This window comes from Prinia subflava, chromosome 11 (assembly GCF_021018805.1).
Source record: "Prinia subflava isolate CZ2003 ecotype Zambia chromosome 11, Cam_Psub_1.2, whole genome shotgun sequence".
Taxonomy (NCBI): domain Eukaryota; kingdom Metazoa; phylum Chordata; class Aves; order Passeriformes; family Cisticolidae; genus Prinia; species Prinia subflava.
This window is the reverse complement of record NC_086257.1, coordinates 20,285,163-20,304,677: the sequence shown is the minus strand read 5'-3', so window position 1 is coordinate 20,304,677 and position 19,515 is coordinate 20,285,163. Positions and strand designations below refer to the sequence as shown.

The 19,515-nt window shown below is 40.7% G+C and overlaps 1 protein-coding gene across 4 annotated transcripts in view; it reads left to right on the top strand.

Annotated features, from left to right (window-relative positions):
- Positions 1–450: 450 nt before the first annotated feature.
- The window catches only part of NAALADL2 (N-acetylated alpha-linked acidic dipeptidase like 2), a 417,141-nt gene continuing 398,076 nt past the window's right edge, over positions 451–19,515 (top strand). The window contains exon 1 of one of the 4 annotated variants that reach the window (XM_063408209.1): positions 451–466. The gene's annotated coding sequence lies outside the window, so the exon portion shown is untranslated. The other 3 variants (XM_063408206.1, XM_063408207.1, XM_063408208.1) reach the window with 3 other exon arrangements.

The window sequence follows — 19,515 nt, the reverse complement described above, 5'->3', positions numbered from 1 at the left end:
GGGCTTTCAACAAGGGACGGGATGATGTGACGAAGGAGAACAGCTTTCGCTGGAGAGAGGGCAGACCTAGATTAGGTATATGAAGGAAACTCTTCCCTGTGCGGGCGGTGAGGCCCTGGCACAGGTTGCCCACATCAGCCGCGGCTGCTCCATCCCTGGCAGCGCTCAGTGCCGGGCTGGACAGAGCTTTGCGCTCCCTGCTCTAGCGGAAGGTGTCCCTGCCCACGGCACTGGAGTTGTAACAAGATGCTCTTTACACCCCAACCATTCCGCGGTGCCGTGAATCTCCTCCCGTCCCGTCCCGGCGGCGCTCGGGGCTCGGCGGCTCCGGCGCGGCCCCGCGGGCGCTCCCCGGGGTGGCCCCTCACGGCCGGGGCCGGGCGCGCTCCGCTTTACGGCTGCTGAAAACTCCCTGGGCGGGCCGGGCCGGGCCGTGCGGCGCCGGGCACCGGGCAGGGCAGCGCAGGTACCGCGGGGCACGGAGCAGGTACCGCGGGGCACCGGGCAGGGCAGCGCAGGTACCGCGGGGCACGGAGCAGGTACCGCGGGGCACCGGGCAGGGCAGCGCAGGTACCGCCGGTCACAGCGCAGGTACCGCGGGGCACCGGGCGGGCAGCGCAGGTAACCCCGGCTCGGGCGGGCGGGCGGGATCCCCGGGCTCCTCACCCCGACTCCTGACAGCGGAGCCCGGCTGTCAGCGCCGAGGCGAACTCGGTCAGCTCCATGCGTGTTTTTCTTTTTTTTTTTTTTTCTTTTTTTTTTTCTTTTTTCTTTTTTTTTTTTTTTTTTTTTTTCTAAAAGTAACTCAGAACTCGGTGAAATGAAAGGATCTGCGGTGGCTCCTCCGGGGGCTCCGGGCTGGGTTTGGGCTAGGACAGGTAAATGCGCCGTGCGGATGGTCCCGCTCTCTCCCCATCCCTGCTTCCCTCTGCTGCTCCGTGTTCTGCTCTTTGCTTTCTGTTCGCCGAGAAACGGGACACGAGTGTCGCCTGAGTTTAGAAACTGAGCGGTGTGTTAGCGCCTTTTATGTGTTGAAGCAGAGCCCCCAAGGCACGGTGAGCACAGGTTGCAAACTCGCTGCCAGCCGTGAGCGCAGCCGGCGGGATGACAGGACGCGCTCCCCTCGGGATTTGGGGTGTGCACCGGGAACGCACCCGGGCCATCTCGCAAGTTTCCTTCTAGGACAACATTGTCATTGTCGCCCTTCTCTGTGATGCTCAGTGTCTTGGTTTCTCCATCCATGCAGAGTTCCTTGACTTTAGCAGGTATTTGTCTGCTGAAACTGAGATGGCCTCAAAATTGGAATTAAAACAAACTCCGTAACGAGCGTGGAGTTGACATTTGCAAAACAGCACTGAGGCATCTCGCTGACTTCAGCTGAAACTTACAGCAATGTTGCTGAGTCATCAGGACAGAAATACTCGGGGAAGAAATAAAGAATTTAGATTTTTAACCCTGATATGAACAGCCTGTTTCATCTTGGGTTATTTATTACTTGGTATGTATTTTTTGCATTTACAGGCAAATTTATTTGTTCAGTGGTTAGCATATGGAAAGCATTAGATGACTGAGACTGTAACGATGCCAGTCCTATATATCAAGCAATTCTGTATGTATTTTTAGAACTTTAATCTAAAGAGCTCTTGTATGAGTCCCAGTACATCCATAATGCAGCTTTTATCTCTGCTATCATCAAAATACTAAAGAGTGTCTTCTGAATTTTGGTCATGGATCACATTCCTAGTAGATGTCTTAACTGTATGATGATCTACTATAAAGTTAATCACCTGAAACAAGCCAAAGAACGATCTGGTGCAGGTTACCTTTAGCAGGTTTATTTTCAGCTGGAGTTTTTTAAATTAGAAACTCTAGAGCTACACACACATTTTCACTAAAAAACAATAAATTATCCCTGAGAAACACACTTTTTTCCAAGTTTCATCAGATATTTCTTGACTTCGGTATCTGTCTAAACTTAGCAGAGTTGTTTTTTTTTTTTTCACATCCCTAAAATTGAGAGTTTTACATGGCTGATGATGCTGGCTGAAACGATACTAACAGGTCACATTGTCTGATAAAGAAGCAATACTTTTTTTGTGATAATGGAAAACTGTTTTTTTGCATTGAAGAGTTGGGTCTGGGTTGTTTGTCTAAAGCAGAAAATAAAGTTTAAATGGGAAGAAAGTCAGAATTGTCCAAGTTAATAGAAGGATGCTCGTGGTTCACATGCATGTCACAAGCTGCAGTTTTTTGGTAGCAGCTCCCATGGTCATGCTGGATCATATGACTTCCCGCTCTGTTAATCTTCATAGCTGAACTCTGCTTGTCACTGCTGTGGTACATACCTGCATTATTTTTTCCTGTTTCTTAAATAACCTCAGGGTATGAATACAAACTAGACAAAAATCGACTTTCAAAGTGCTTTATATCCCCATTAATAAACAGATTTATTTCAGAAGTTCTTCCCGATTCACATGTAATCGTCCTCAGACTTTTTCAGTGGCTCTGAATCTACTCTAAACATAATTTTGTTGGCCAGGCCAGTGTTCCTTCAGTATAGAATTGCTTAAATGCAGCTTGGGCAGTGCTATGCTGTTCTTTTCTGTTCTGTTCTTTTTCTTCTTTTTTAACTGTCTCCCCCTGTGATGTTTGCTTTGGTATTTAGACACATGCATTATAGCTACATTTATAAATGAGTTCATTAGGAGTATACTATGTAATATGAGGACGTCATTGATAGATGGGTCTAAATGAAAACTTAGTAGGACTGGGATCCTGTTTTGCATTTTTGTGCACATCATGCTTCAGTTTGCAATTAATCCAACTATGAAATAGGTATTATCTCCAGCTGTGGCATACAGAGCAGATACTGATGTGGAAATTGCCTCCAGTAACTCAGTGTTCTGACCGAGAAAAGAGTTTCTAGCCAGGTGGGGGGTCAGTCTCTTCTCCTGAGTAACAAGCAAAAGGACAAGAGGAAACTGCTTCTGCCTAAGGGGTTCAGATTGGATATTGGGGAAAAAAACATTTACAGAAAAAGGCTGTTGAGTACTAGAACAGTCTGCTCAGGAGAGTGGTGGGGTTCTCATCCCTGGAGGGATTTGAAAAGTGTGTAAATGTGACACTTGGGGACACAGTTTAGTGCTGAGTTAATGGTTGGACTCGATGTTCTTGGAGGCCTTTTCCAGCCTGGGAGGTTCTGTGATTCTGTCATCAGTTGAAAGCAAAGCAACATGTGCATCACAGCACTTTGTTCCTCCTCGGGCATGCATCTGCTGGGTCTGCCAGTTGTGTGTGCCTGGTTAACGCTGCTGTGCAGGGGAGCAGCAAAAGTCACTGTTCATCCTCCAGTACCTGTGTAGTTCCAAAAAACTGATAATCAAGTATGCCTGTCATGGCCCAGGCTGAGTGCAGGAGAGCAGTTGTTTTCTCTCAGACATCTTCTTGCCATGGGATCTGTTGGTCAGTTGGGATCTAGCAGAGGAAAAGAATGCCAGGACTGCGTGCGTGTCTGAAAACATAGTCAAGAAGTAATCAAATGAAGGTTCACCAACACTGCTTCTTCTGGTTTCTTGTACAAACTTGCAGTTCTTTATGGATGTCTGAAGCACAGAATAGGTACAGGAACGGAATAAAAATGAAAATATGCTGTTATTTGTACTGAACTGTTACTTGTGTCGAAAATCGATGATGCAACCCTGTTGACATGGGCTGTTGACCTCAGTAAGCCTTGACTTCGAATTCAGACTGATTAACTCTATATATTACTAAGCACAGCATTCCACCTTTATCCTGAGCCAAAGGATTCAGCAGTCACACAGTTGTTCTGGGCTTTCTGCTTGAAAATTAGAGGGACGTGTCTCCCAAACATGTGTAGGGAGGGGGATATATGCAATGGTCACCTGGGAAGTTGAATTGGTAGAATTTTTGGGTCTGTTCTTTAGTTTTCTCTTGATTGCTTGTTTTAGCTTCTCAAGTTAACTGTTTTCTATGTAAATACAGATTAATGTGAGAGAACTTGCAGAAAAGCTTCAGTATGATCCAATTTCTATATTACTGGGCAGGAAATGTACCGTGTCTTTGTGTTTAGCACTAATGAGATCACACCAAGAACCTTCTGTCAAGTTTGGGTGTTCATACTTCAAGCGGGATGTTAGAGTCAAAGACACTTCTGAGAAGAACTATAAGAATGAATAAGGGTTGAAAATAGCTCCTGGGGGAGAAATTCTAAGAGCTCAATATGTTAAATATTACCAAAGAGAAGGGAGGGGAGGGACTTGATTGCTGTGTTAAAGTGTGCACCTTGTGAACAGAAACTCTGTGATGCAGCAGAAAATGGTGGGATATCAAGATCCTGTGGCTAAAATATGAGCCAGACACATTTGCAGTAGAAATAAGAACTGCATCTTCAGCAAGAGGGTAATTTATTGCACATTATGGTTGGATATCGATCAAAGAAAAATTTAAATTCAAATGTGGTATTCTTCCTTTAAGATTTACCTAAGTAAAACTTAATTGAGGACATGTGTCCATGTGCTATACAAGTCACAACAGATGATGAAAGTATTTTTTTCTGTATCTAAATACCTGCATCTACATAAAAAAATAATAATAAAATATGGTTAGCCCAGGAGACTGTTGAAATTAAAACAGAACTGATGGACTGAAGACTCTTAACTGAAGACTCTTAAATGTCTGAAATGCCTGGAAGCAATGAATCACAGAATCACAAAATAGTTAGGGTTGGAAGAGATGTCTGGAGATCATATAGTCCAACTCCCAAAACAAAGAATTCTAAAACAAGAATTTGTTTTAACTGTACTGAAGATTGAAAAGTTGGGTTGGCGAGTAATTCTTTAGCAATGCAAAAATCTTGTTACACTCAGTGTCTGCTTTAGGAGGTCTTGGTCATTTTAAATACTCAATCAACATGCCAGTTGCTAAGATTCCTTACAAGTTTCCATGAAAGTACTGTGGGAATTAAGGGGGTTGAAGTTCAGAATCTGAAGGAAAGGTGAAATTAAAAAAAAACCAAATCCTTTTGTCATTGAGTAACTTTCATAGACGAGATCACTTGGGCTGCTGTAGGAAACTGCTGAATACAACAGGGTGGTAACAGAACATACTGTGTGTGTGGGAATTATTGGAGGTTTTGCAAGGAGGGATTTGTAGATCCTGCAGAGATTTGGGGGAAATCTGTGTTATAATGCATTATCTCCTGCGGTGAAGAGCCAGCAGGAATGTTCTGAGGTTTTTCCTGTGCTCAGTTTTGCATGCCTTTAGCAGTCAATGCTTTCAACTCTTAGGCTTAGTGGAATTGTAGGCAGCTGTGCTGGTTTTGCTGGGGATAGAGTTAATTTTCTTCCCAGTAGCTGGAACAGGGCTGTGCTTTGGATTTGTGCTGGAAATGATGTTGGTAGTAAAGGGATGTATTGGTTAGCACTAAGTAGTGCTTGCACAGAGCCAAGGCCTTTTCTGCTCCTCACCCACCAGTGAGGGGGCTGGGGGTGCACAAGGAGTTGGAAGGGTCAGAGTTGGGATGGCTGATCCCAGTGACCTAGGGAATATTCCAGACTAAATAGTGTTGTGCCCAGCATAAAGCTGGGGAAGCAGAAAAAGGGGACATCTGGAGTGATGGTGCTTATTTTCCCAAGCCATTTTTAGGTGTGATGGATCCAGGCTCTCCTGGGGTTGTCTGAACACCTGCCTGCTCATGGGAAGTGGGGAACGAATTCCGTGTTTGGTTTTGCTTTCGTGCACAGCTTTTACTTCACCTGTTAAACTGGCTTTATCTCAGCCACGGGTTTTCTCACTTTCCTATTCTCTCCCACTTCTCGCTGTGGGGGAGTGGCTGTGCGAGGCTGGGCCCCTTGCTGGGGGTTAAACCATGACAGCAGCATGAGGAGAAATTAAAGAATGGAACATCAAAATAGCAAATCCTCCCTTTGGGGCACAGTTCTGACAGGATGAGCAGAAGTCAAGCTGAAGCACAAGTCAAATAAGATATGCCTGTCTTGTGTAAACGCTTCAGCTTTTTGGAGAACATGTCAGGAATCAGCTTTCAATATGATGAGAGATCATCAAAATAAATGGAAAGGACCAAGCTAAGCGCACATCACTCAGTGAAACCAGTCTTTTTTCTTAAATCCCGGAGGATACTGAAGCAATGACCAGGGGATTGATGAGGGAGTGTGGTTTGGTGAACCAAATCATGTATATGATGAGGACCAGCTGGTTACAAAACTGCAGCAAATTACAGCAGGAAAAGTCTGCAGCTGGAAGGATTTTTGAGAGTCTGAAGGTGATTGTGCTTCTTGTCTCAAGGGATAATGTGCAAGTATCCAGAAAGTTTCATGATACATGCTGAAGAGAAAGCTGGGTATTTGTTGTACTGCTCAGTGTAGGAAATGGCTGAAAAAGTGGAGGTTTTTAGGGCTCAGTCCACAAATTCTAAGCTCTTTGATTGCACACTTCCTTACGAATATTTAACAGCTTACAAACAGCTGGATGATGGGTGATTCTGAATGCTGCAATTACAGAAAAACCTGCAGCAGTGAGTGCAAGACCAAGGTGTTTGACCATGCATTGTTTCTCTCGTTACTAATAGCAGAAAGTAGGCAAATTCATGCTTTCCTTCAGGACTGTTTTTAAGTTATTATTCTTGTCTTAAGTTTTTGTATTTAGGTACTTATTTGTATGTTCCAAGTAGGAAAAAGGTTCTGCGTTTTCTACTTTATATTTCCGTTCATATTAGAGACTATCTAAATTTGTTTCAAGCTTTATCTTTGCAATGGTGGTAAAAATTTAACTTTCATAAAATATATGAATTTTTTTTCTTTCTTTATGCGTTGATTTAGGCTGTTGATGTGTATGATATAAAGTGTCATGGGCCAAGTTTGTGGTTTAAAAAGATTAACTTTAGTAAAACTATAATGTGAAGTATCTGTGTAGAGTGATGGGTGAGAAAATTTTTTAAAAACGTCTAATTATTTGCAGAAAGCCATGTGTATACTGACAATTTCCAAGTAGACTTGGGTCTATTTATCTACCCATTATAGTTCTTATTTTACGGATGAATATGCTAAGTGCTATTCAGAATTATTTGGCCATATGTTCCTGTTTTTATGGAACTTCATTTTGCGGGCTCTTTATATAAATAAAGTTTTCTCTTCATGATGGAATGTACTAAGAGGGAGAGAAAAGAATGTTATTTCAAATGTTATACCTTTCACAAAAGAGCAGATGGTGTTTGTATGCAGGACTTCGAGGAAGTTTTACACTTTGAAACTACTGCTTTATTCCAGGTTGTCTAAGAGAAATGAGTGTTTTTAGCTCCTGTGGAGCATCCCAGGTTGTGTCACAGCTGATGTCAGTGTGTTCTAAAGCCAGCAGAGATGTGGAGTTACACTGGCCCTTTGTTCACTGTATTTGCATAATGTGGATTGTTCCCAAGTGTAGGCAAGAGTAAAGTTTATTTTATTCAGTCCTTTGGCAAGAGTGGTCCTGAATGAAGTGGCACTGAATGATCTCAAGTTTCTGCACCTTTATTTTGGGTGCCTTTTGGGACTTGACTCTTCCAGTCTTCAGACTTTGAGCTTTGGAAGCTGATGGAGAACAGTCCCCTGGTGGCACAAGTCAGCTCCTTCAGCACCCTTGGACAGCTCACCACCACCGTAGTTGTTTCTCTGCAGTCAATTTGATGCTTCATTGGCACTAAATTTGATCTAAAATCCCCTGGGAAAAACAGTAGGCAGATGATTAAATTTCCTATTTGTCTTTTAATATGAAATTTGAAATCCACTGGTCATGCCAATTGTGAGAAAAAACAAACTTGTTAGTAAAGTCTCAGAGGAACTTTTAAGTGGGTGCTGCAGGCTGCCTTGACACATTAAATTATTAAACATAATTTTTTACAAATGTGTTCCAAGACATTTACATCTATGAATCACAAACATCATGCTGGGTGAGACTGAAGGCAGGGATTTACATTGTTTTGCTGTCCACATTAGTTAATTGTTTTTCACTATTCCCTTGCTTAGTTGTTGGGGGTTTTTATAACAAAATTTGGGCATGTTAAAAAGCCTATTTTCCTCATGGTGATTTGCTTCAAATGACTTTGTTTTAGTACTGTTTTGGTAGGAACAAATCTGTATGAGCTCTGGCATGGAAATAATGTCTTGCATGAATATTTGGAATGTAATTAGAGAGCAGCAAAAAAAATTACTGAACTGCTGTAGATACACACCTTGTATCCACAACAAATAAAGCATTATGTTGGGGACTTAGAAAATCTTCCTGTTGATACTGTAGTTGTTGTGGGAACCACTGCAGAGCATCTGCTGCCTGGAGGAGCTCCCTCTGAGGGGGAAACTGGAACCTTGGGGGTCACCTGTGTATAAAAATGGAATGTACTGTGCCTCTGGCTCTAGCCTCAGTCTGAGGCTGAATTGTGGAAGCCTGATAAAATATTAATGGATTTACTCGTTCAGAGGACTCTGACAATACAAGAATATAATGGCTTCATCAGACTCTTGCTTGCTTTAACTATTAAAAGAAGTTGTGCCCTCATCCCCATCCTGTAAGAGGGGCTGTAGTGGCCACTGCAGCCGTGTATTAATGGGGAAAACCCAAAAAGTTTGGATCAAACAGGGAAGATAGTTACATGATGACAGAAACATGCCTCTGGAATTTTTCTGTCAGTACTGAGACATTGCATTACTACATATTTTTACTCTATCAACTGAGAATAAAGCCTCTCAGTATCATTTATATAAGTGCTTCCACAAGAGAGGCAGATGCTGGGACACTCGGAGAAGCCTGGTCTTGTTTTCAGGCCACAGAGCTGGCCCAGAGATGATGTGTGAGCATATGTCCAACATGCTCAACCAGTGGTTGTTCAGTCTCTCTGAGCTCTAGATAAGTAGGCAGTGTTCTCCTGGGATGGAATGAGAACAAATGCAAAGATATTTTTAAGTCAAATTGAATTCTTGTTTTCCTACCAGCTAATCACATGTATTAGATGCTTGATGAGTGTCTGCTGTCTGGAAAACAGATACAACATGGGCAAATGTCTGGCATGAGCCAGATGGTTTGACTTTTGTCAAAAAATCAAAAGACTAGGAAAAGAATAGGAAAAGTACATGTGGTGAGTAAGGAGGCTGTGGAAAATGTGGTACTTCCAGGGAAAAATGAAAATAACTTCTCTATCCTGATCAATTACTAGACTATGCAGTTTTAATAAAGAGCTTTTCTTGATTGCCAAGTTGTGGTTTCTTTTCACTTGCTTCATCCACCTACTTGTAATGCTTTGAAAATGACTATTTTGGGACGTTTCTCTTGCTTTCATCCTCAGTCAAAAAAGGGTTTTGTTCCTCATGTTTTGTAACAGCTGCTTTTCATAAGTGTATTTGTGGATAAATACTAATTTCCCCTGTGGTCTAGCTGGCTTTTCTGCACTGTTAATACTTCACCATAGCAAAAAGTGATTCTGCATACACACTTCATTCTTGGTGTGTTTTGTATGCCAGCAATTAAGTGTAGATTTTGAGGCTGAGTGGGTGATTGACTCTTAAAGTGTAAATTCACTAACTTTGCGTGTGTGTTTTACATGGGTTTCAGTATCTAACCAGTTCTTGAGAACAGTTTAGTTTTTGTAGAGCAAGACGTGTCTGCTCTGCAGGAAAAAAACAAAGGTTACAAGTAATTTTGTTTTAATTTAATAATATGAATATTCAGAGATCCAGCAGTTCAGAAATAGAAATTCCCAGGAGCAAGAAGATTCCTGGAATATGTGTTCCAAGGTAGGCACAAGTGTGGAATTTTAGTTTTGTTTGCTTGAGGTTTTTTTGGTAAAGTTATTGCTTTGCTGTTCCTTTTTGTTTGTAAAATGGAGCATCCTGCTGTTTTATTCTTGTGAGTAATGTAAAGATGGTTCTTGCCATAAGAATTATCAATGCACTTCTAAGTACAGGGAACTGGAATGAAATACACGTTTTCACATGTGCAGCAGTTATACACTGATGTATATAGACAATAAAAGGTTTATTTAAATATCTGCTGTCTTGATCAGATAGGCTTGTGGCCTCTGAGTTTGTAAGTGGTTTTCAGAAAGGCTGTAGAGAACATTTATAGGATTTTTTCTGAGTGCCTATTCTAACAGGGATCTGAGGTCTATGAAAGGAAATGTGCATTTCTTAGGAAATAGCAAGTTTGAAGAATTCTGGAATTGTTATTTCAAGTTATGTGCCAGTAACCCGAGACAGTGTCCCTTTTGAAAGAGGTTTTAGTTCTCTCTTACACACTCCAGGATTGAAATGTGCTTGTTTTTAGCTGCTGATAGATCAGGGCTTGGTGGAGTTGTCTGTGTGTGTTGTGTGTCAGAGAGAGGGACTGACAGCCTTTGGAAGGGAGGGGTGAAATTCTCTGCTGTTCTCCAGCCTTCCTTCCAGTAAAAGACTTGTGTTCCAATACTTGAAAGGAATGGAAAAAGCATTAGTAAATATCAAATTATAGTTGAATGGTTGTAAGTAAAACACTTGCTCTTGTTGCTGCTTCCTAATGCAGATTTTTTTGTTCGCTGTTTTTTGCTCATCCAAGCATAGATGAGAAACTTGAAAAAACTTAATCTTGTGAGAAACAGAAGAGAGTGTTTTTGAAAAAAAGTACTGATGTATAAGGACTACTGTCTGCTCTTTGTTTTTCTTACTTTTTTTTTCCTTTATAGAATAAAATATCTTTCTAGATCTATAATTTCCTTTAAGTGGCAAAGCCTAAGTAATTCTTTTCTTTTTCTAGCAGATACTCTGTGTGATTCAGTTTTGAAGTCAATTTCCTTATGTTTAATGGAGACATTTCTTTTTCTTTGTTTTGGTTGAAAGGAGTTAAGTAATGACACTTCCTAGAAAGATGAGATAGAAGAGTTACTAAAAAAAAGGGGAAAATTTTCTTGACCTTTAGTGCGTATTTTTTTAAAGTACCAGCTCAAAAGTCTGAATATCCCTGATGTCCTGAGAAGGCTTAAAAGTGTCAGTGTAAGAGATATATCAAAGTAATTTGGTTTTTCAGAATTGATATGAATGTGATTTAAAGGAAAAGTGTGAGATACTTAGATCTTAAACTACTTTAGTGGGAATTTGATTTTTATTCTGTTAGAGGCTTGCATTTACACTGTTGGTTCTAAAATAAATTAACTAAAAGCTGCAGAAAAACTTCAGAGATCATTATTGCAGTGCTCTGTAGGGAATATTAATCCATTTATTGTTTATCTCTTGCCTTGGAGGAATTCCATGCAGAAACTTTTATTCAATTATCTTGTGCAATGTGCAGTGTTCTTACCTGCTTTGTGGATGTACCTCTGCTCAAATGATTGACTGCTGATTGACACAAAGTTGTGCTGGTTTGTGAGGAAAAGTGGTGTAACAAAAGAACAGAATTTTCTTTGAAACTATATAGTGGAAATTGCCTTGCAGTAATCTGAGATGTGCCTCACAAACTGCCTTAAAATTCACACTGACCCTTTCTTTTTTGATATTGAGTGGAAACTTGGGTAGATATTTCTCAAATAAAAAGCAATCTGGAAATGGATTAAACCCGAATAATTATTCAGTGATGGAAATCTAGATATAGGAGCCTCCTGGGGACATTCTGTATGCACCCAAAAGTTCCTGAATGTACAGAAGATAATATAAATATTACCTCAGTCTTTCCTGGTAATCTTTTCTCAATCTGGGCTTTGCTTAAAACCTAATTTCTGATAGTCTGTAGGCACTGACTATAACATGCAGGACAATATGTGTGACTTCTGTTTCAGAACATTTTTTTTAACCCTGGCATACTATTCAGATTCTGCAGAGCTCTCTGCTGTATTCTGTTAGTTATTGCAGCAAGTTAAAAATTAAAAGAAAGGGCCAATGAAAAATAATTTAATCAGGAGTACTTTGAGCAGATTCTGTACTGAGTGTGGTTTGTCAGGGCTTCACAGTAAGAACACCAATATGAAATAAAGAGGGATTCAGTGTTTATCTAAGGTTCTGGTAAAATGAGAGATTTCTAGACTTTTCCAGGGGACATTTTTGAAGACTTAGCATTTTTGTAGTACTTTTGTTTTTTACATTCTCACTTGGCTGTGTGAGGTGGACTGGACAGCAGCTTAGACTTGAACAAAATAAATATACACAGCCTAAAATATGCACGATTTTGCAATCAATGTAATGAAGTTGAACTGTTGGAAAATGTGTGTGGGTTTTTTTTCTAAGATTGTTCTTACCTTCATGAATTCTAGATTAATATTGGAATTTTTTAGTTAATACCCTATCAAATAGATGCTAAAATTTTCATTAATAGCTTAGTGTCTTTCTAGGCAATATGTATTCCTCATCCCCAGCCACTAACCTTTGTTTCCTTTATTTACACTTACTCTGACATTGTTTTAAGCCCCATTTTCTCGGGTGGGGATGTGTGGGTGTGTTAGGCAAAATAAAAGACTTTACCTGAAGCAAGATACTGATCCAAAACGCACCTGAGCTGCTTGGCTTTTGTCTGACTGCTTCAATCAGTCTGATTAAGGGACAATGAAACTTAGATCTCTGGATTTACAGATGACCCCCAAGTGCTTAAGTCAGGGCTCTTGTTCAGCAAAGCATTAATATTTGTGATTATATTCTTTCTTCTGCTAATTCAACAAATTAATGAAGAATGTTTGCTGAAATCTCAAAGACTTCACTTCCTTGTGAGGAGATAATTACTTTTGGTCATGAATAAAGATCTGCAGTCACTGGCAAACTCAGTGACTGTAAATGCTACACCAGTGGCTGAAACAAAATACGGAAAAGTCAGGGTTGTCCATTTAGTGCTTTAACTTGGGATGACTTTTGCTGGTTGAAGGTCAAGAGCTGATGGGAGCAGCCCCAACTCACATGTGCAGGGCCCCTTCCACGTGTTCCTGCTGCATTTGGGGTGACCTGAGAGCTGCATTGGGGTTCTTGTGGTGGGTCTGCCACACCGATGTGACAGCACAAAACTTGAGTTGTCCTGCATTGGCAGACATCAAAGAAATCTTTTTATTCAGTAGTAAAAGATGCTCTGGGGAGGAGAAAGTGGGTTCTTTGGTGTCTTTTTTGCACAGATAGAATATCATATGCAGAATAGATTGTTGTACAATAATGAGTGCCTAAGAAAAGTCTGAGTTATTGAAACACGTAACCACAGGGCAAAGCAGGGGTGGGATATAGTTAAAAAAACATCCAGCAAGGAAGCTGGAACACATTTATATTGCATTCTTTGCTTCCAGAGTAGCTTTCTTTATTGGATTCCTTATGTATAAGTAACAAAGATTCATGAATAGTTTATTTGAATTTGATTTTTCCTGATCTGTGTATGGGTTTATTAGCTTTAGGCAGGTGCATAAAGATTCAAGGCTGTTTTTTTCTAAAATTCAGCTCCTAGTGCTACATCAAATTTTGTTTCCTTTTAACTAGCAGAGGTTGTTAGAGAGCTGTAGCTGCTCACATCTGTAATTCATGTCTGTTCCAGACGTGTCAACTGCTGGACTTCAGTGGACCTGAGGTCAGACTTTATGCAAATTTGGTACTTTTTAAAGAGAATTAATTCGGTGGAGAGAAATGCATGGAAGGACTTGAGCATTTTGGAGTGTTGTGTTCAGAAACTCAGCCTTGACTAATACAACTCAGTTCTGTCCCTTTTTGTTTTGTGTTGTCCCTGCATCACATGATGTGCTTGACTGGCACGAGTGGTCACTAACAGAGCTAAATTAGTGTTAATCAGCTTATGGAACAAGTCCAGTTTGAGAGGTGAATGGAAAAAACGTAAAACTCAAATAACCCTGCTTCAAAAGTAACTTATAATAGCATATTTATATATTACTGAAATATATATATTCTCCAACCTAGTTCCAAGTTAATTGAGAAAAAATATTTTATTAGGATCAGAATTTTGTCTGAGTGGAGGCTCTGTAGTTCTGCAAACAGTGTGGTGAGGCTGGCATTGCATCTCCATGAAGTGAAGCAGGATGGATGCTGTGCAGCCAGGTTCCTTACCTGCTTCAGCTTCCCGGGAGGATGCTGCGTGCCCTGAGGGTGGAGTTCCCTGTGCTCCCTGCCGATTTCATGGTGTGCTGGATGTCTTAATGGAGCAGCAGATGTTAAAAGCGACTTTCCATGGGTTGTAAGCCAGGGATCACAAAACTAGGAGCTCTGGCAAAGCTGGGAATAGGCTCTTGGGGAGCTCCTGAACATTATCTGTTGTTCTCTGGACTGTGTGGCTGCTGGAAATGTAGTCATGAACTGAAGGGAAAGTGTCTCACTTGAAGAATTGTATTTGGGGGTTGTTTTCTAATTGTTGTTTTGTTGTTTTTGTTGTTAATTTTTACTTAAATATTTTCTGTTCACAAGGAAAATGTCTAGAATGTGAATTTCTGAACACAAGTGGGACTTGGTCACTGTTAAAATACAGCCACTGTTCCCCTTGGCCAATGCTACTTTTCTTCCTGTGTTTTCATTTCCCTGCATATAAAATGAGTGATGTTATGTTGTCTCTCTAAAGATGTTCCAGAAAGTGCAATAAAAAGCAGATCTGAGTGAATAGTTTTGTATAGTCATATGACTTTAGAAACCTTATTATGTCACTCTAGTTATCAGCCAAAATTTTAATCTCCTTGACTGAATGATGAAGCTTATTTTCAGTGGCAGTCTTGCCATGGATTTCATTCTTCACACAGTTGCTAGGATAATAAATACCTGAAAATACAGTTTAAAAAGTGAAAGACAAGATAAATAAACGTGAATTTCTCTGTGCACTCTGGTCAGTGATCTCTGCTTCGTACTGAATATTGCATGGCTTGAGTAGGAAGGCTAAAAATGGAAGATTAGGCAGGCAATGGCATGTTTTGTCAGACTGTTTTAATACCATTTGGGCTGTATCCAGTAGTATAAACCTCGTAGTGTCTCCAGCTTTGTTTGAACTGTGGTTTCTGATGGATGATGGTGCCTTGTGTGGTGACTGATGCTTCTGGTGAGCAGCCTTTAATCTGTTCTTCGACTTCCCCTCACCGTCACCTTCCCGCACAAACTCTGACTAGGAGAGTAGGAACAGAAAAGTCTTTACTGATAATGAGGAAAGCGCTGCAAATATTCACAGCATGTCATGTACAATTCCTTGATCACAGTTGCTGGGGGGACAGGCATTTTTAGTTGGAGAATTCTCACAAAATGGGTCTTCTGGCAGGAGGATGCGTTTGGTTCACCACTAAAGGCAGAACAACTTAATTGATAACGCAGTTCTGCATCTGTTTGTGTTCAGTCAGATATTTGTGTTCTGGACATTTTCCTTGTGAACAGATGATATTTGGAGTGAAAAAGGAAAGAAAACCTCCACACACACTTAAGAAATAGGAAGTGTTGTTCCAGGATGATCACTGGGAGGAGCTGTTCATTACAGTTTTTATGCATTAAATCAGTGGCAAGGAAATGATGAGAGAGTGGGAAGGTGATGTGGAGGCAAAGAAACTTAGCCATGAGTGGGGAATACTCATAGTAGAAAGGGATCAGTGGTTTTCAAAAAATGAAATTGAAGGAGCAGTGACCTCAAGGGAAAATACTAACTCACTAAGATTTTGAACTTCTATTGTGTATTAACTATTAAAACAGAAGTGTAGTTGGGCCACATCATTCCTGGTGGGAATGCATGAACAGCAGTTGTCCAGCTGTCCATTAATGCACTGGAGAGCCCCTGAGTTCCAGATGAGGGGAGAACTGTTCTTGCCATTGGAATACTGACGGGATCTTTGTCAGTAATCCTGTTAGAGAGGTAACCCACCTTGCAGAGACAATTTGTGTTTGAATACTGACATGATTGAGTGAAAGGGGAAAAATCTTTGTAAAAATTCTCCACCACTATCTCCATAATCTCTACTTGAGTGAGCATCAGCCAAGTGAGAAAATGAAAAATTATAACCTGTCAAGCATCACTGGCAGACTGAAATGAAAAAATTGCAAGTTAATAACAGTGATGCCTCCAAAAAATTTGCTGGCCAATTGAACATTGCTTTATCCAAGGTCACATCTTGCAACTGATTATTTTTAGCAATTTGCAGATGAGGATTTTCTACCTTTCTTATGGGATGTGAAGATCAGGGAAGCACAAGGTACAGTTTTAAAACTCAAAGTTATCAATCTCTTCATATCAAAAGTAAGTAACGTTGCTTGCTTGTTTGCTTAAGACTTGGCACAGAAATTTTTTCCACTGTAATGCAATGGGACATTTATGCTATACTCTGTGACAGTGATGAAGTCACCCATGAAAACTCACAATGGAGTGAGGTTGGTGAAAGAATTGAAAACAGGAAAAATTAGAACTTACCCGCATTCATTCTGGAGGACTCTTGCTAACGCTTATGTGATAATTTTTACATAATAGTGTTAAAAGAGATGATGTTACCTGTTTTTGAAGTTTAAGTATCGTGAACCTATTGCTAGCAGGTACACAAGACTTAATGTAAGCTGTGTCCTGTGAAATGACCAAGGCACGTTACTGGAATCTAAGGTGTGAAAACCATTAGTGAAATGTAGCAGCATTTCATTTCCTCCAGTACAATCTGCAAAATCATTTTAATGTTACAGGGTAGGCCTTGGTACAACATTTGCAGAGCATTGTCACACTGTCACTTATTTAAAATAGAACATTCTTCAACAACTGGAATGTATCATTGGTGTGTGGAAAGTCCTGCCCTAGGCTTGCAGTGCTTGAGGAAACCCTCAGTTGTTTTCATGTGGTTCTGTGGTCTTTTTAATGAGGGATGTGCAACATCCTGATGTGCTGAGCGTACACAGCAGTTCTAGGGAGATTTTTGTGGTTGGTGGTTCAGAAATCTTGGCTGTGGGTAGTTGTTCATCAGCCACTTGGTGGTTGCAGTGCAGAAGAGGCTGCAGCGCTTCTGGCTGGCATGGAAAGTGAAGGGCATTTCTTGTTGGAAGATTGACAAAGATTGATTTGTAACTGCCCTGATTTTTAACCAAAAAAAGGTGTCACCTGTCATTAAAATAATAAAATTACTTGAGCAGCTCCACTCAAGGGCTCCCCCAAAGCATTTGTTTTTGTTGTGTCTGTGTGAGCTGTGTAAGCTGGAGCTGTTCTGTGTTGAGAGAGGATTAAGGTGCAAAAGGTGCCACTGGTCTGGTTAATGATCTCCATGGTCAGAAGCCTGGGTGAAGCCTCAGCCTGCAGAGCCAAGCTTGCTGAGCATCTGCTCGGCAGACACAGGAGCTGAATTCCCGGCTGTATTTCCCAGCTCTCTGTGAAAGTTCCCTATTAGATCACTCATGTCCTGCCAGCCTTCTGAGATCTGACAAGATCGCAGCTTGAACTGTTTAATTTTTCTTGCTGTCATGCGATGCATCATAGTGAGTTAGCTCAATAGCCCTAATCTAATGCTTGCTGCAATGAAGCTGGGAATGTATCCATCAATACTTATTGCAGTAAGCAAAGCAAAATGAAACATTTTTTTGACAACTCCTGTCCATTTCATTATCTCCTTTTTAATCACAAAACTGTCTCATAAAGTTTTCATACTTCCTTAAACTTTGTAGCCTGTCTGCTTTCATGTACATCAGGCTGATGCCAGCATCTCTCTCCTCTCCCAAACAAGGTTCTATCCATGCATCAGGTTAATCTGTTGCATTCCTGCAGCAGAAGGAAGCTGATTCTTTCCTGATGTGTCCAGACACTTCTTGACTTAGGAGCAAAAATTTCAGGGAGTAGAAGACTTCAAACTTGATCTTTTATTGCCTTGCCTTTTTTTTTTTTTTTCCTTCTTCAGAAGTAGTCTTGCTTAATTGAGAAGCTTTAGTATTGCCATTCTCTAGCATGACTCAGATCACTCACTCCTGCAGCGTATGCTCTGTCCCAGGCCAGCCAAAGCTGCAGTTCCTGGATTATACTCTTGTTTAAAGTGGAATTTCCTCACTGAACTCTGATATTTCCCCGCCTATATTCAGGCTACTTTATGTTTCTGCTTGAAAGTGTGTCTGTGTGTAATCTCTGTAAGTATACATGGCCTTTCCACCATTTTTAGAGCATTACAGTGGAGATTAAATTCCTCCTCTTTTTCTGTAAAACACTCCATTTTCTAGGGTATAGTTTTCTTCTAATGTTGCAGACATTAACAGAGAAACAAATAGGTAAGATGAAGAAACAAAGAATAGAGAAGATAAATACATACAGCTAGGCATGAGTTTTTCTTCTCACCTTCTGGGACAGGACTGGATGAGTTTTCCCTTTATTTGCAGCAGCAGTGTTGGTTTAGATGCTCTGTTCTGCATCTGCTCCATGGGAATGAAGTGTCAGGGCACAACTTTGTTCTTTCTTGCATACAACCAGCCCTAGGGATGTGTGGCTCTCTGAATGGAGGAGAGAGCATCCAAAGCTTGTGACATGCAGTTGTGAAATTGCAGTTGTTTGCTGGCTAAGAGGGGTGCAGCAAGCTGTTCTCAAAATCAGGCCATTTTTCCCTTGCTCCTGTGAAAAGCTAGAGCTTGACTCTGATTTTTGCTTTTCAGGAAGCTTAATGCTTCTGGGCTGGCTCCAGCCAAATGCTGATAATAGGTTCTATAGGGGAACTTCTGTGCAATGATTCTTTCTGCAAAAAAATTGCACTTAGCAAAAGGGGAACTGACCGAGAGAAAGGTAAGGTTCAAACAAGCATTTTGATTTTTTTCTTTTTAAAGAGCTAGTCAGAGTAGATAATGGCACTTGAACACACATTAGCTATTTAAAATAGAATGACAAAGCTGCACTTTTTTTCCTGCAAAAATCCTCTAGAATATCATACACCTATTAATGACCACTTATTTTAAAGACTTTTTCTTGTGGCAGGTATTTATGCATGAGCTTGACTTGTAATTGTGCAAGAAATGAAAATGTTTCATTTTAACTGACCTTCCCGACCCTAAAAAAAGTATAAATATTTGCAGACCACTGCATTTTGTTTTCTTCTGAAAGCATTTTAAGGTAATACACCTTGTTTTCATACTTTGGGAAGTGTTTTTCTGGTGGTTTCTTTCAGAGGCTGGCAGTGACATGATGACAGAGATTTAAAATAGATACCCCCTCTGAAGCTTGTGGGCTGATTGTTAAAGGGTGTGGAAAGGAGTTCTCTGACCCATTACAGAATAATTCTTTAGCCAACACAGAGCATAATGCATTCTGATGACACTCATAATTGCAGTACTTCCAGAGTAATTACCCTGGTAGTTCATTTTCATATTGTTGGAATTCATATTTGCATGTTATGTTTAATTGAAAACTGCATGCTTTGATCTGTGCACGTGTGGAAATACTCATTGGATTTACCTTGACAGCAAATGTGTATTTGTTTTGCAGGTAAGCAAACATTTGGGTGTCTTACAGATAAATGCATTTTTATCTCACCTGTGTGTGATACTGCATCCCTGTGCAGCTGCATTTTTCCACCTTACAGCCAGTCCACATAGTGGTGGATACTGG